General features: G+C 37.9%; 1 protein-coding gene across 1 annotated transcript in view; it reads right to left on the reverse strand.

The window, feature by feature from the left end:
• mmp17a (matrix metallopeptidase 17a) overlaps window positions 1-15,143 on the reverse strand; it is a 90,985-nt gene that overhangs the window by 27,832 nt on the left and 48,010 nt on the right. The window lies entirely within an intron of this gene.

Consider the following 15,143-nt stretch of genomic DNA (forward strand, 5'->3'; position numbering starts at 1 on the left):
TGGGTTGTCAAAAACGGTTCTGAAACCCCTCTCGTGGCTCTTTCTAACTCAGAGTTAGTTCCATGGCAATGCATTTAGGAGTTACAAAACATCTTCCTCTCTTTTTTTTTTTACTCAAGGTAATTTGGAAACAAGTAAGGGTGATTTGGAGGTCCACTATACACCCCACAATCATGGTAATCACTTCCTCCAAGGGCAATTTGAGCCCTCTTTCTGAGGGTACAGAGAAAGATCGATGAGAAATTAATTTCAGATTGCCGGCTCTGTAAGTGCCCACTAAAAAGTGTGCCCTCTGCACAAAATACACTTATCCTTTCTGCACAAGCACTGGGTTCAGGCATTCCATTCCATTTGCAGAACATTGACTCTCCCAATGGAGTTATTAGGGCACTTTGGGTGCTCGTAGCGTATTTGAACGGGTTGCTCAAGGTCAGCATGTATATTTAGTCAAGTTCTATTGCAGTACATGTGATAACGGCTGAGTTTACAGTGGGTTGGTTCAAAAGGAAATGTTGGAGATGCACAGTAGTGCCATGCCAAGGTCAGCACTGCCCCCAGCTGCATTTACAATGAGCTAAGTGACCTCTTTGTGTGCTAAAATTCTCATTGATGTGCTACACGGTTTGTACATTAATTCATCTAACCCCATTGCTCTTCTGCTTGACTTGTGCCAGACATGCAGTAAACATCCTAAGCATTTCTCACACAGCAAAGAATACAAATCTAACGTTTGAAAGGTACAAATAGGTGCTCAGGTTCATGGTGTAGCCTAACCTAAGATAATCATAGTCTAGGTCAAGTGTTGCAAAGGAAATGTGCCAAAAAATATGTATTTTAAATGCAAAAAAAAAATTGGTGAAATTAATAATTTGTGGAAAAAGATACATTAAAGAAAAGACATGAAAAGAACAAGTATATAAGAAAATGTAATATAATTGTATTTAATATAAATTATGTTATTTTTTAATTGAAAATTATTTTGCATTTATTTGCATTATATATATATGTGTATGGGGTAATTTTATAATTACTATAAATAATTAGAACAATTATATAATAGTTTACATAGAGAGAGAGAGAGAGACATGCACATGCATATTTAATATTTAGTTATATACTGTATATATATATATATATAAAATACATAAATATTATTTTGTATGTAATAAATATCATTTTTTGAAATACATTATTTTCTTATTATTTTTAAGTTAACAGTAAGAAAGAAAATACAGTACATATGATTTATAATTTTGTGGGGAGAAATATATGCATGTCTTTTTTTGATTTGTTTTTTATAGGTAAATAAATTTAGGATAGTAGACTTTTCTGGGGTTCCATTTTTTCCCCAATTAGTTCATTAGTGCAATTTTTTGTTTTTCTTATGCAATCCATTCTGTTTCCTTGAAATTTCCTGATAGAACAGGTTTACATGCAATAAGTTCAGTCTGTCCTAGCAACAGTATGAAGACCCTAATATGAGGTCACATGAAAATGTAAGGAGCTATGGAAGGCGGTATGAATTTCTAGTTCAATTTTCCATCCATTTTCGCCATAATGTGCCCTTGACAGGGTTTCAATAGATGGCTGGCATAAATTGGAGAATAATCAAGGCCGTTTTTTTCTTCATGTCGTTTGGTTATACAGGCACTAGCAGTGGAAGCTAACCTGAAAGCCAGGCAAAGTGCCTCTGGGAAGATTGGCCATCCTAGCAGCATGTAAATGGCCAAATGTTGAAGTTTAATTTTCAGTCACAATCCCCCTTCTTTGTCTCCATGTGATACAAGACTGATTAGACAGACAAGAGGGGAAAGGGATGAAAACAGAGAAAATGACAAATAGAAATCAGGGGGAACAAGTTCAAAAGAACTAATTTCCTCTATTCCGTGGTAATTCTCACAGCGGGTCTGACCCCTGCAGATCAGTGGTCCAGAGAGAACATTTACTGTATGGTGTTAATCGCACATCAAATCAATCCTCCACACTCACAACTAGGCGCTGAGAGTGACACACAGTCGGGCGGGTGTTTTAAAGGAATGATTCCTCAAATTAGTCTCTGTAAAATTATGAAACAGACAGAAATTTAGTTTGTTATTCACTGAAGATCTTTATATCCAACTCATCAGAGATTTTTTTTTTTAATTTGCAATGTCCAATTCATAAATTAATCATTCCTTTGAGTCTATTTTTTTCAATGAACCAACTGATCCATGAATCAACTGATATGGTTCTTGAATTCAGCTCACTGACTGAATGTTTCACAATGGTTAACTGCACACTGGAAGACAAGATTATGAGTGAGTAGTGACTTGCATTTGATCTTAAAAAATCTAAATAACAAAAGCTGTCAAATGACAAAAGTTTAAAAGACAATAAAGTATTAAAAATATATTATTTAATTTACAATCTACAAAGTAGTAGAACAAGAAATTAAGCATAAAATTATGTCTTAAAAATAGGGCTGCCCCCTAATAGTCGACTAATAGTTAGTCGACCAGAAGAGACTTGGTCGATCAAAAATGTATTAGTCGCTTAATCGCAAAAAAAAAAAAGTAAATAAAAATTCACAGGCGAAGTCACGCTGTCCTTAAAGGAACACTCCACTATTTTTGAAAATAGGCTCACTTTCCAACTCCCCTAGAGTTAAACAGTTGAGTTTTACCGTTTTCGAATCCATTCAGCCGATCTCCGGGTCTGGCGGTAGCACTTTTAGCTTAGCTTAGCATAGATCATTGAATCTGATTAGACCATTAGCATCTTGCTCAAAAATGGATGCAGCAGGCGCAATGATATTACGCAGCGCCTGAAAATAGTCCCAGCTTGGTAACTTCCAATAAGCCTATTTTCAGGCGCTGCGTAATATCATTGTGCCTGCTGCACTCATGGTACGGCAGCAAAGTTACTTGATTATTACACCGGAATGAGAGTATAGTTCCTAGCCATATCGGCTTACAAAATCGCAAATTTTCATTTTCCGTCGGTCTTAGTACACGATGTAACTACAGAAGAGTCAAGTTTTAAATTGGAAAAATATTGAAACTCTTTGGTCAATTTTGAGCGAGATGCTAACGGTCTAATCAGATTCAATGCTCTATGCAAAGCTAAGCTAATAGTGCTACCGCCAGACCCTGAGATCGGCTGAATGGATTTGAAAACGGTAAAACTCAACTGTTTAACTCTAGGGGAGTTGGAAAGTGAGCCTATTTTCAAAAATAGTGGAGTGTTCCTTTAAGGACAGCGTGACTTCGCCTGTGAATTTTTATTTACTTTTTTTTTTTTGCGATTAAGCGACTAATACATTTTTGATCGACCAAGTCTCTTCTGGTCGACTAACTATTAGTCGACTATTAGGGGGCAGCCCTATTTTTAAGACATAATTTTATGCTTAATTTCTTGTTCTACTACTTTGTAGATTGTAAATTAAATAATATATTTTTAATACTTTATTGTCTTTTAAACTTTTGTCATTTGACAGCTTTTGTTATTTAGATTTTTTAAGATCAAATGCAAGTCACTACTCACTCATAATCTTGTCTTCCAGGGGGAGTTAGAAAATGAGCCTATTTTCAAAAATAGTGGAGTGTTCCTTTAATGGACTGATCGTTAACGGCTGGTCTATGTGGTAATAAAGTACATTGGGCAGGACATCTAAACGCTCGCCTATCATTCATCGACCTCAAATATGGCTTATCATCTGAAATATGTAAGTATTAGCATCTTTACATGGCCGCTCAATGTGTGCTATTGAAGTGTCTGTGCGGAGTGTGGAAGCTCAACAGTGCTCACTGCAGGACAGATGGAGGCGCCGGTGCGGTCACTTGCTCTTAAAATACTCCCTCATCTTTGCTCATACAGATAAGAGTAATACATCTTTCAAATCTGTAAAGTCTCTAGGTTTATTTGTGTGCATTCACAATAACAACAACATGTGCCTTTGTAAAATAATGAAAGCAAACAGAATGCGCTTTCCGCTGTACTCGGTCTCTGTGAACTTGAGTGCGAAACTCCGTATATGCTTGCCTTTTAGACATAAAAAATATATATCTATAGAGAGCAAAATGTCTACTTTCAAATAAATCAATTCAAATGGAAAACAAATATTCTCAGATTATGTAATCCATATGAAACATGCATACAGGCAAGTCCACTACTGCGGACGTGAGTCGGTGTTGCTGAGTTCATCTCTTAAGCTGAAAACAAAGAAAGCACTAGTTTATCAATAAATTATTGAAATGTTAATGCAGCCTCCTTGCTGTTTTTCCCTGACACATTTGTAATCATTACTTCTGCCAGTGTTGTGGCAAGCTTTATGCGTTCATTTATTACTTACTTATTAGGCTATGTAGGCAATTAAAGGCTCATTATTATGATTTAAATAGTTTATTAATAAACGTGCGATTAGTCGACTAATGCTTCAAATGAACGACTACTAGTCGACCAGAAATTTTTTTAGTCGAGGGCGGCCCTAAATCATGTATTTGTGGCAGTTTTTCAGGTGTTCAAAGTAAAATATAAGATTTCTTCACCTTACAAATGGTTGTCAAAAGCAAAAAAGCTACAAAATGAACATATTTTGTGAAAAAGTGTGACATGCTAGAGCAAAACACTATTTTTCGAATCACCACCCCAAAACTGGTAAGAAACAAGTATTGGATTTCATTCAGCAAATATGGTGTATGCAGGTGTTATAACTGAAAAAGAGTTTCTCCTTTTGTTTTTCACACAAGAAAGTCAGTCATACAGGTTTCTGAATGGGTAAATAAATGATAACAGTATTTCGACTTTCTGGTGCACTATCCCTTTAAAGATCCCCTCAGCCTATTCAGTGCTATGGTTTTTAGTTACTCTCTCCAATCAAACAGGCACGCGCCATGAGGGATGAAAAGAAATCCAACCCTGATGGATTATCGTCATTTGAGTCCTTTGGACATGGGTGGGATTATCTGGCTAAACTACAGCATAATGATTTACAACCTCCGCCCTCATTGTGTGGAGGCATCTGGGCTAGATGCTCAAGCGCACACATAGATGTCCATGATACCGAAATCACACAACAGCTCCTTCACACTCTCATTGGGTATTGCCTGGAGCGTATTGAGCTATTGTGAGAAATGTTCCCATTTTCAGCCGGCACAGAAAGGATTAGGAGCGTCAAGGGGTTTGATCGACAGAAATGTGATGGGAGTAATGGAGGGTGGTGAGGAAAGAGATGCTTATCATAAAGCCATTTCACTCTGCTCCCTACTAATCAGCCTGGGAAATCAACCCTAGAGACACACAACGGGAGTCTGAGGGAAAAAACATATTGTCTTCAAAGCAATCACTCCTAATCTATTTGGGTAATTAATGAGTGTTAACGAGCAGGCGGTGGCCCTAGAGAATGGTGAGGATCTAATGTGGAATGATGGAGTCATGATGAGAGGCCGACTCGGTTTGTGACTGATAATATCAAAAATCTAAAAGGTGTGCATTATAACCGAGAACTACATGAACACTTCACAGTTGGTTGTGTTACTGCAAGTAATTTTCCTCAAATGCTATTGAAGTTAGAAAAGTGTAAACCAATGTCGTATGTAACTTTAGAGACGGTCCCTAGATTTGCGAATATCGAGTGCCGGGAAATGACACCTCTGGCCATTCCGTTGGGTCGTTTGTAAAATCACAGATACTGTACGGACAATACGGCTCAGTTTGTTCTATGTATCTTGGTCTATTGAACGGCAAAAGTGACTTTACTAGGCTATACTGGATTTACACCATGCATCTCCTGTCAGCGGGAAAGCCACGCCCCCAGCTATCACAAGACCCGAGCAAGTCCATGGTTGACACACTCTCATTAGCATGTTGTGCAGAGGAAAAATAAATGCGGAACTACATTCAGAAATAAATGAGTGATTAAAAGAAAACAGTTAGGATGAGTTTAGTATTTCCTTAAACATTTTCCATTTGGCCACCAATTTATTTGATTTATTTTCCTATTTCATCACACATTTAATTATTTATTTATTTATTTGCGTATTTATTTATTTACAAACACATTTATTTATTTATTTGTGTATTTATTTATTTTACATTTCTGCAGGTTTGGTCCTCCATATTACTCATCCTCATGTGACTCAAAATTCATATGACTTTCTTCTTTGGAGTAAAAATTAGGTATTTTAAAGAATCTCAATATCCAAATTTATAATGACTAAAAAAACTTCACAAAAGTGGACCACATGACTTGTACACTGTATTCCAAGTCTTCTAAAGCTTTCTGAGAGGAATAGAAAAAAATGTGTCATTATTCACTTACAAACTTTCACTTTACTGAACTGGTAACTCAAGAACCCCTGTGAATGGAGTCAGTGAGCTGAACTCCACTTCATGAACAATTTAGTCTGAATCATGAATGAATCATTCAGTCTGACTGATTCTGATTGAGCCTGCTCAAAACAGTGATTCATGAATTGATTTGATTCTCAAGTTCAGCTTAATGATTCAGTCATTATGAACTGTTGCTTTATGGAGAAAAGGCATGAAAATGAATAAAAAATTCCCTTTATTGTTACTAGACAAGATGGGGGTGAGCAAAATATTTAATAGACCTTAATAGTTTTGTGTTCCAGAAAAACATTTAAACATCCTCATTAATTCAGATAAAAAGTATATATATATATATATATATATATATATATATATATATATATATATATATATATACACACACACACACACACACACACACACACCCCGTGTATAAAGTTATTGTCTCTCAAAAGAAAGAGTCGATTCTTCCGATTCTTCATGTTCGTCAACATGAAATATTAGCATATTGCCCACCCACTTGTTGCGCACGCAGACCTGGGAAAACTTGAACCCCCCTCCCTCAAACACGTAGCGGATTCCTGTGGATAGCATCATGTCAGGAAGACGCTGGGCTGCTCAGCACTGTGAGGGTAAATCGTTTTTTTTTACTGCCAAAGGACTAGGCTGTGAAGAATCAATGGTTAAAGTAAATTTTTACAGCAATACCACAGCAGTATAGCCCCAACCTTGTTGTGTCCCCATCATTTTACTGAAGACTGCTACAGCAACAGTGTTTCCCACAGACTATGTGTGGCGGGGCTTCTCTCGTGGGATATACCGGTTCACATTTATGGCTCTGTGTGTTTGCTACGTAAAACCATCAGTCAATTTTCGTGTTGGTCAGAATGAAAATGCTAATTCATTCTTTGCCACTAGGTACCGCTTTTGGAGTGGTTAAAATAGATGTTTCCCCAGTAACAGCTGTACACAAAGCAGCACTGCACTCACAAAAGCTGCTTTATCAGGCATTACAGGTATGATGAAATGAAAATGAAATCGACCAATCACCGCAGATTAGCATCACGCAAAGGAGGGGTTTGGAAAAATGAATAATTGAGTGAATCGTTTGGGAGTCGTTGAGCAAATAAGGTAAAAATAAATGCATATTAGAAAATGAATGTGTTTTTTGACCTTGCATGCTTATCAACCTGCTGTTGGGGACTCCCAAAACCAAAATATGAACGTTTCATAACCCATAATAGGGGCACTTTAAATAATATTTTGACTTGTTTTCAGAATATAATCTTAATTCAATTTACATTAGCAAATTTTTTAAAGTTTAAAAAATTCTCTAAAGTAATAGAGAATTCTATTATTAACTTCAACATTTTTTTGTAAGTAAATTAATATTTGAGTATGTTTAGATATTTTCTGCAATAAAACTGGAAACAATTGCTTCCCTTAAAAGGGTCATATGACGTTGCTAAAAAGAACATTATGTTGTGTATTTGGTGTAATGCAATGTGTTTATGCGGTTTAAGGTTCAAAAACACATTATTTTCCACATAATGTACATTATTGTTGCTCCTCTATGCACCGCCTTTCTGAAACGCGACGATTGGCCAGCTATCCAGTGCGTTGTGATTGGCTGAATACCTCAAGCGTGTGACGGAAATGTTATGCCCCTTACCATACTGTGATGCTGTGTCTCCCGGCACGACGAGACAAAACCAATAAAACCCATTACAAACGAGGCATTTGTTGCATCCAGTGGGGACATAATTACTGATTATAATGACTTATACTGTGTTTTTACGCGTTGTGTTGCGTATCGCGCCGCGTAAACATAAAACCATGTCTGCATTTGTGATCAGAGAAACGACAAACGACAAGCGCTACTCTACACTTCTCAAACTCGCATTTGAATCATCAGTGGCAAATTCTTTAAATATAAAAAAATTACTTACAGGCTGTGAGTCAGAAGCGCCAGACTGTCCTTGCAAAGTTGGAACTGCCCCACTTTATAGAAACAGCCTTTGAGCACAGACCCATTGTAGGCTACTCTGCAGGTTCAGGAAACAGTCCTCCATAAAATGCGTCACACAGTGTCACACACTGCGGGCTAGAGTGAGCGGAGGCCGGCGGCTAGAGTGAGCGGCGGCCAGCGGGCTTGAGAACGGTGCAGCCGGCGGATTCGACGAAGGAGCGGCCGGCGGGCTTGCAGCACCCACATGTGACGACCCCGGGCTGTATCCACAGTGAAAGCTGATCCGGCGATCCACAGTGCGAAGCTGATGTATTTCCTCAGCGACCAGCACGGATCAGCTCTAGGCATGTATTGTCCTCTTTTGGAAGGCCAAACAAAGTAGTTTCGCTTTCACAACGAAACACATAGCATCTCCACAACATGGCGGCGGCGGCAACAACAATACTACAGTGAGAATAAAAGTTTTGCCTTCTTTCTTTGTGTGAACCTTTGGGCGGTGTTATGCAAATCTTCCCACACAGTGACGTAGACGTGGGGGCTTGTTTAAACGAGACGTTTTAGGAGGGCGTGGACAAGTCTTAACTTTTATAAAGAATATCTCTTTGGATTTGAGACTTTAGTCTTTGCAACTTTACAGATCTTTATGCACCAAGAGCTTGTAACACTCCAAAGAGAAAGGAAAAATAGAAATCGCATCATATGACCCCTTTAAGAATCTTGATGTGTATAAAAACCTGTCAGCCTGTGCTGATCAAAGCTCATAGTTTTATACTGTCTGTACTTTTTGCTCTCTTATTGATTCTTCACTTGCCCAAGCCTATTTTAAAAGATCTCTCCTCACACAAACCTGTATGATGACACAGTGCAATAATTACTCAGAATCCATCATTGTCTTTTTCCCATCCTGTCTGTCTGTCTGTCTTATTCCTAACACCCCTTTTCAATTGTCTTGGACAGGCTTTTTATCACTGCTCCTAAAACAAGCCATTACAGGCTTTATTACAGCGACCGGCCTCTCGGCTGGTGTACTGGCGCACCTCTGTCGCTACAACTGAACCAGGGTGCAAAGCTCCTGACATGAATTGTACAAGAACTGATAGAGTTCTCCCAGCTCAGTTATAGGAGTCATTTCACACCAACCAACACTGGGTGGCTCTGTGGAGGTCACACGGCGGGGTCTGCCCAAACCCATCAACACAGAAAAGGAAGGTTCAAACAAAAAGTAAGGTCACGCAAAAATAATCTAAAAGCTGAGGGCGACAGAGCGAAGAATGTGAGGAAGCATAGATATCGGTTATAAAATGGCAAAAAGTGTATGTACATTCAAATGTATTTGACTCCATCTCCATCTGTATCTCTAAGCACTCAGTATATGATGTGCATTATGAGTCACATAAATCACATTCAATTATCTTCAAAGGCCAGCGTGATAGTGTTGTGTAATATATCACTTTCATTCGCTAAAATATTGAAATGTACCCAGAGTGATATTTAAAATAGTTATGTATATTATTTGTTCATACGTAAAGACATCATTGCTACATTTTGTTGGGAAATTTTAGGGGATACCATGCTTCCTATGTAAGTATTAAAGCAATTGCCGCTGGTTAATCTCTCGAATGACCCTGCTGAGTCAGAAAGCCAAACGTTTATTAAGTTGCATGTCTGTGAGGTCAGATGTCTTGAGCAATTTATTCCCGACCATCTGGATGTATGTGTTGAAGATGTCCACAACTCATCTGACTGGGTTTATCAGCTCTAGGATGATGGGAATGTCTGTGCATTTAATAGTTCGCTCAAAACAGTTTCTTTTTTTTTTTTTTTTAAGATTTCTTTTTTTTGTGGAACATAAAAGAAGTCAAGCTGCTATTTTAATATATATAATTTACATTCATTTAAATGTATAGATTTGGTAGATGCTTTTATTCAAAGTGACTTACAGTGCTTTTAAAGTATACATTCTAACAGTTCACACTTTCTCTGGGAATCAAACCCATGACCTTGGTGTCGCTAGCGCCATGCTCTTTAAGCTACATAAATTATTTTTTTGAATTCAATAAAAGCATACATTAATTTTCTTGATGATAGACCACAATTTAAGTTATTATTCACTGAAAATCTTGCTCTCAGATCTCATTCGGGTTTGGAGCAACAAGTGAACTTCAGAGTGAACTTTTACCTTAACTTCATCACAGAGAACAAAGTCATGATTGAAGACCCACAAATTACTGGGAGTCACCTTTCTGATGATTTCAAAAACACAAACCATGAAAAACGACCAGAAATATACATCAACAAGACAAAACAATTGCTTTACAAGCCGATGGCTCTGTACCTGCATATGAAGGACAAAGATCACACTTTAAAAGTTCTTTCAATTCTGCCATGGCAATTTAACCCTAGTTCTGTCATGACAACTCTTGGAGGGATTGACATGGTAATGTACATGACAATGTTAATGTATTTGGTCTTGGTGGAATAGATCTGCTATGCTGCTGCTGCGGCAGAGCAAGTGCCGAGACATGCTACTGTCAATACATCCACAACATGCTGCTGTGAGCATGTAAGAAATATTGCTGCTGCACTGATCCGGCGATCCACAGTGCGAAGCTGATGTATTTCCTCAGCGACCAGCACGGATCAGCTCTAGGCATGTATTGTCCTCTTTTGGAAGGCCAAACAAAGTAGTTTCGCTTTCACAACGAAACACATAGCATCTCCACAACATGGCGGCGGCGGCAACAACAATACTACAGTGAGAATAAAAGTTTTGCCTTCTTTCTTTGTGTGAACCTTTGGGCGGTGTTATGCAAATCTTCCCACACAGTGACGTAGACGTGGGGGCTTGTTTAAACGAGACGTTTTAGGAGGGCGTGGACAAGTCTTAACTTTTATAAAGAATATCTCTTTGGATTTGAGACTTTAGTCTTTGCAACTTTACAGATCTTTATGCACCAAGAGCTTGTAACACTCCAAAGAGAAAGGAAAAATAGAAATCGCATCATATGACCCCTTTAAGAATCTTGATGTGTATAAAAACCTGTCAGCCTGTGCTGATCAAAGCTCATAGTTTTATACTGTCTGTACTTTTTGCTCTCTTATTGATTCTTCACTTGCCCAAGCCTATTTTAAAAGATCTCTCCTCACACAAACCTGTATGATGACACAGTGCAATAATTACTCAGAATCCATCATTGTCTTTTTCCCATCCTGTCTGTCTGTCTGTCTTATTCCTAACACCCCTTTTCAATTGTCTTGGACAGGCTTTTTATCACTGCTCCTAAAACAAGCCATTACAGGCTTTATTACAGCGACCGGCCTCTCGGCTGGTGTACTGGCGCACCTCTGTCGCTACAACTGAACCAGGGTGCAAAGCTCCTGACATGAATTGTACAAGAACTGATAGAGTTCTCCCAGCTCAGTTATAGGAGTCATTTCACACCAACCAACACTGGGTGGCTCTGTGGAGGTCACACGGCGGGGTCTGCCCAAACCCATCAACACAGAAAAGGAAGGTTCAAACAAAAAGTAAGGTCACGCAAAAATAATCTAAAAGCTGAGGGCGACAGAGCGAAGAATGTGAGGAAGCATAGATATCGGTTATAAAATGGCAAAAAGTGTATGTACATTCAAATGTATTTGACTCCATCTCCATCTGTATCTCTAAGCACTCAGTATATGATGTGCATTATGAGTCACATAAATCACATTCAATTATCTTCAAAGGCCAGCGTGATAGTGTTGTGTAATATATCACTTTCATTCGCTAAAATATTGAAATGTACCCAGAGTGATATTTAAAATAGTTATGTATATTATTTGTTCATACGTAAAGACATCATTGCTACATTTTGTTGGGAAATTTTAGGGGATACCATGCTTCCTATGTAAGTATTAAAGCAATTGCCGCTGGTTAATCTCTCGAATGACCCTGCTGAGTCAGAAAGCCAAACGTTTATTAAGTTGCATGTCTGTGAGGTCAGATGTCTTGAGCAATTTATTCCCGACCATCTGGATGTATGTGTTGAAGATGTCCACAACTCATCTGACTGGGTTTATCAGCTCTAGGATGATGGGAATGTCTGTGCATTTAAAGTTCGCTCAAAACAGTTTTCTTTTTTTTTTTTTTTTAAGATTTCTTTTTTTTGTGGAACATAAAAGAAGTCAAGCTGCTATTTTAATATATATAATTTACATTCATTTAAATGTATAGATTTGGTAGATGCTTTTATTCAAAGTGACTTACAGTGCTTTTAAAGTATACATTCTAACAGTTCACACTTTCTCTGGGAATCAAACCCATGACCTTGGTGTCGCTAGCGCCATGCTCTTTAAGCTACATAAATTATTTTTTTGAATTCAATAAAAGCATACATTAATTTTCTTGATGATAGACCACAATTTAAGTTATTATTCACTGAAAATCTTGCTCTCAGATCTCATTCGGGTTTGGAGCAACAAGTGAACTTCAGAGTGAACTTTTACCTTAACTTCATCACAGAGAACAAAGTCATGATTGAAGACCCACAAATTACTGGGAGTCACCTTTCTGATGATTTCAAAAACACAAACCATGAAAAACGACCAGAAATATACATCAACAAGACAAAACAATTGCTTTACAAGCCGATGGCTCTGTACCTGCATATGAAGGACAAAGATCACACTTTAAAAGTTCTTTCAATTCTGCCATGGCAATTTAACCCTAGTTCTGTCATGACAACTCTTGGAGGGATTGACATGGTAATGTACATGACAATGTTAATGTATTTGGTCTTGGTGGAATAGATCTGCTATGCTGCTGCTGCGGCAGAGCAAGTGCCGAGACATGCTACTGTCAATACATCCACAACATGCTGCTGTGAGCATGTAAGAAATATTGCTGCTGCAAATATAACATACATGAAATAACCCCCATATAACATACATGAATCACCTCGTAGCAGATCTATACAGGTGGAGCTGGGGAAGGTGGAGGGTTTCTGAAGCAAGCTGCAACTGCTACGGCAAGCACTAGTCATATATTTGAATGTTGAGCAGCGAGCTCATTGCAACCGATACAGGAGAGAACCAATCAGCTGTGCCATGTGATGATGTCATTAGGTCAGATTGAGTTAGACCTATCGGACTGCACCATCTAGAGTTTCATGCCAGAACTCTGTATTTCACACAGTAATTACCATTTAAACATCAGAGAAGCAACTTCCACTAAGATTTGTGGGTGTTATGATATTACAGTGTGCGTTGAGGTAAAAAATGTGGGAGTTTTGTGCTGGTTAGGCCATGTTTATTAGCTTTAAGGCCATCTATATGCTGATGTAGTTCCTAAATGCTGACAAAAAGATATATACATACTTAAAATGCATCTCTTTTGAGAATCTGGACCAAAAATATTGATTTTATTCATTATTACGGCTGAAAAAAAAGTGAAGCACTTTGATTTTACCACCCCTGTTTTGTTTTAATAGGAGCTCAGGAATGAAAACAGCACTCATCAAGCTATGTATTTCATCAGGTATTTAAATGTCAAGAAAGTGTCTACCATCCTACAACTGATGAAGCCATTCAGATTAGGGCTGAAACATCTCCAATAAATGGGAAAACATATCTAGATGATCTGGAATAAATTATTAAAGTCATGTTCCTTAGTCGAACTGCCATAATGATCGCAATGCAATATATTTCCCAGCACGGACAATGTCCACAGAGACCTAATTTACCAGGTCATGAAATAAATCTACCTACAAGTAACAAACATGCCTAAACTTTGATGTTTTACCAATTGAAACACAATAGGCAGTAGCAGGGGTTTATTTCACTCTATAGGTAGGGTGAGTGGGATAAGCGTAAGCCTGTGTGATTGACAACACAGAGAATGTGAGATCACAGTGGCCTTCTGTAATGAGAAACAGAGAAGAACATGGTATGAAACCCAAGACAACTGTCTGTAAACAAAGCCCAATATTACACACACACACACGACGTAAACACACGCTTCAAGAAAAGACACATTGTCAGTCTGTCGTCAAAACAGACAGCCTCAGAAACCACTGGCATTTTGGAAAGTTTCAGTGTTGGAAATTGGAACAGTATTTTTTAGGGCTTTCTGACACTAATCTGCAAAACTCTATACAACGATACCATCACAACATATTATAATATCAGATAAGAATGTTACCCAGTATTATATAGCTATAATTCAGAATTTTCTACTTATCAAATCAGAATATCAATCAGAATATAAGCCAATTACTTTCTAGGCATAAAATCTGAATATACTGTAAACTAATATTTCCTGGTTAAAAACACAATTAAAAAAATTTTCATACATACCTCATCAATTATGTATTTTTATGGGGGCATGAAAATGTACTGGGTTTAATTGGCTAAAATATGAAACCTGCCATTTTTAAAGATTAAAATCTTAGTTTGTTTTCTTTTATCACACTAATCATAATTAAGTAAACAGACATTTCAAATGATTTCACTACTTTGCTCTGAGCAGATGTTGCAATTTATTCAGATGCACTAAATTCTAACATGAAAAACTGGCAATTTATTAAGATATATCCCAGGTGCATCTTCAGTTTTACTGTAATTAAAAAGTTTCAAGCTTTTTCTTGGGAAAACTATTTTCATTGGTAATCATGTCATATTCGATGTCACTTTCCATCCTGTCAGTTATTTGTAAATCTTATTAACTAGCAAAAAAAAAAGTTCATTAATGACACTGTAACGGGGCTGATGAGACGTGAGACGTGTGGATCCATCTGCATGCCCCCCTCCCAGAAGGCTCGACCCGCGCCGTAACCGTATCATCGGTGGGCGCCCTGGAGGCTGGTGCAGGACTGGAATCGGGCGGAGC

This window comes from Sinocyclocheilus grahami, unplaced genomic scaffold (genome assembly GCF_001515645.1).
Source record: "Sinocyclocheilus grahami isolate Dianchi unplaced genomic scaffold, SAMN03320097.WGS_v1.1 scaffold207.1, whole genome shotgun sequence".
Taxonomy (NCBI): Eukaryota; Metazoa; Chordata; class Actinopteri; order Cypriniformes; family Cyprinidae; genus Sinocyclocheilus; species Sinocyclocheilus grahami.